This window comes from Salvelinus sp. IW2-2015, unplaced genomic scaffold (genome assembly GCF_002910315.2).
Source record: "Salvelinus sp. IW2-2015 unplaced genomic scaffold, ASM291031v2 Un_scaffold3008, whole genome shotgun sequence".
Lineage (NCBI taxonomy): Eukaryota > Metazoa > Chordata > Actinopteri > Salmoniformes > Salmonidae > Salvelinus > Salvelinus sp. IW2-2015.
The window spans coordinates 97,447-100,239 of record NW_019944300.1 but is presented as its reverse complement, the minus strand read 5'-3'; the positions used below and the strand labels follow the sequence as shown (position 1 = coordinate 100,239).

Below are 2,793 nucleotides of genomic sequence, written 5' to 3'. Positions count from 1 at the left end.
AACAGCAAGGAGCTACATCTCTTCCACGGAACGGACCCAAAACACGTAGACGCCATTTGCAGAGATAACTTCGACTGGAGGCTGTGTGGAACCAATGGAACTGTGTATGGCGAAGGTACCTCATGTTAACCAACTGTCAGAAGTGTAGTCAGATTTTAGAAGCAGTCATGATCTCATTATAGTCWGTCATTTTGTTTTACTGATGATCTTCTCTGTTTGTTTAAGGGAGTTACTTTGCCAGGGATGCCAAGTACTCACACAGCTACACCAGCAACTCAGGAGTGAGGTCCATGTTTGCTTGTCAGGTGCTTGTTGGCGACTACACACGGGGGAACTCGGACCTCCGTCGCCCCCCTCCAAAAGGCGAGGGAAGCCCGACTCTCTATGACAGCTGTGTGGACAATGTCCTGAACCCATCCATATATGTGGTTTTTGAAAAGCACCAGGTGTACCCCGAATTCCTCATCAAATACGATGATGGCGTCTTGCACTTGTCCTCTTTGGCTCCAGCTCCACCCAAGACTGTCTCTATCCAATCCACTTCCTTGACCCCAACATCCAACCGGATTCAAGCCACAGCTGCTGCTACCACATCGAAGAGTGTTCCATCCACTTTGAGTCCATCTAAAACTGCAGCCACAACTTCCTCAAATCCAACCCGTTCTCTTCCCGCCTCGCGGTTTCTCCCAAAACCTGACCAAACCCCATTAGCATTCAGTCAATCTCCAGTCCTCATAAAGCCAGCCCTAACTTCTCAATTGGTGGATACCACCCTAGGCCCAGATATCACTCCCTCATTTGCAAACCTCTCTCACACACTCACTACCCCAGCCAGTATCCCCTCTCACACGCTCACTACCTCAGCCAGTATCCCCTCTCACACACTCACTACCCCAGCCAGTATCCCCTCTCACACGCTCACTACCCCAGCCAGTAAGATCCCCTCTTCACACCTCACTACCCCAGCCAGTATCCCCTTCGTACCACTCTCCACTAACCCCAGCCAGTATCCCTCTTCACAGCTCACTACCCCAGCCAGGTATCCCCTCTCACGTACGCTCACTACCCCAGCCAGTAATACCCCTCTCGTTACACGCTCACTACCCCCAGTTCACAGCCATTACCCCAACCATCCCCCTCTCACACGCTCACTAACCCCAGCCAGTTACCCCTCTCTCGTACACTCATTACCCCATCCAGTACCCCTCTCGGTCACTCTCACTACCCCAGCAGTACCCCCTCTCGTACGCCTCCACTCCCCAGCCAGTACCCCCCTCGTACTTCACGTACCCCAGCCAGTACCCCCTCTCGTACGCTCACTACCCAGGCCAGTTACCCCTCTGCTTACGCTCACTTACCCCAGCCCAGGACCCCTCTCTGTACGCTCACTACCGCCAGTACCCCCTCTCACACACTCACTTTAACCTCCAGCCAGTACACCCTCTCGTACGCTCACTACCCCAGGCCAGTACCCCCTCTCGTACTCTCACTACCCCAGCCAGTACCCCCTCTCGTACCGCTCACTACCCCAGCCAGTCACCCCTCTCTTACGCTCACTACCCCAGCCAGGGACCCTCTTCTTACGCTCACTAAACCCAGCCAGTACCCCCTCTCACACACTCACTACCCCAGCCAGTACACCCTCTCGTACGCTCACTACCCCAGCCAGTACCCCTCTCTCGCTACTACTTCCACTTACCCCAGCCATTACCCCACTCTCACACACTCACTACCCCAGCCATGGACCCCTCTCGTACGCTCACTACCCCAGCCACGGACCCCCCTCTCGTTCGCTCACTACCCCAGCCATTACCCCCTCTCACACACTCACTACCCCAGCCATTACCCCTCTCACACACTCACTACCCCAGCCAATACACCCTTTCGTGCATTCACTTACCCCAGCCATTTACCCCCTCTTATACATTCACTACCCCAGCCAGTACCCCCTTCTTATACATTCATCTACCCCAGGCCAGCACAGCCTCTGCGTAGACTGGCTCTCCAACCCCCCAGCCCCTCTCCTACCACTCACTCTCTCAGCCAGCACCCTGTCTCCTGCACTTCCCCCTTCTAACTGGCACCCTTATCTCTGGCTCACACCCGCTCAACGACTACTACTCACACTCTCTCTGCCAGCAGTACCTCTCACCCACTATCCCCTTCATACTCATTGAGCACACCTTACCACACACTTCTCACTCATCATACACCCCCACTTACACACAAACTCTCTCACACACTTCTCCCCTCCACGTCAAGCATTCTCCAAGCACACTCTCCCCCTCAGCAAGCCAACCCATCTCGGGTGTTTCTCTCCCTCGACAGGTGCCTTTCTATCGTCCACTATCTACCACAACAAGCACCACTAATCTCCTTCCTGAGTCACTGTTACAGTGTTCCAACAGCTCAACAGGAGGGACACCAAAGAAGAAAAACAAATGCCTTCTTGCAATAACTTGCCTTTGTCAGTGGTGCAGCAGTAAGTATTAATGTTTTTGATGGCAACACTTCTTAAAAAAAGAAAAAGAAAATGTATTAAAATTATGAATGATCATTTAATTTGCATAATCAAAGATGTAGTATAGCTGTGTATCTTTACCTGTAAGGCTACATTAACAGTAAAGCTGTTACAACAAACCAGACGTTTTGTCAATTTTCACAAATATGAATTGTATGAGCATGTTTCCTTTACTTTCAGGTCTGCTGACCAGTCATACATTGTCGTAAATGAAACAGTTTGATGTCTGGTGTTTTAAACTGAATAAACTCAGAAAATTCCCCATTTGTATT

At 51.5% G+C, this 2,793-nt stretch overlaps 2 long non-coding RNA genes across 3 annotated transcripts; one reads left to right on the top strand and one right to left on the bottom strand.

The window, feature by feature from the left end:
- Positions 1 to 6: 6 nt before the first annotated feature.
- LOC139025642 (uncharacterized) lies at positions 7 to 842 on the top strand. Its single transcript, XR_011477254.1, has 2 exons — positions 7 to 115; positions 226 to 842. It is a non-coding gene; the product is annotated as an uncharacterized lncRNA (long non-coding RNA).
- Positions 843 to 1,393: 551 nt separating this feature from the next.
- On the bottom strand, positions 1,394 to 1,951 carry LOC139025643 (uncharacterized). 2 transcript variants are annotated; one of them, XR_011477255.1, is made up of 5 exons: positions 1,926 to 1,951; positions 1,717 to 1,858; positions 1,591 to 1,676; positions 1,457 to 1,556; positions 1,394 to 1,418 (listed from the first exon to the last, which is right to left on the bottom strand). It is a non-coding gene; the product is annotated as an uncharacterized lncRNA (long non-coding RNA). The 2 variants fall into 2 exon arrangements; XR_011477256.1 differs by lacking the exon at positions 1,394 to 1,418 and having other exon boundaries at positions 1,444 to 1,489.
- Between the last annotated feature and the right edge of the window lie 842 nt (positions 1,952 to 2,793).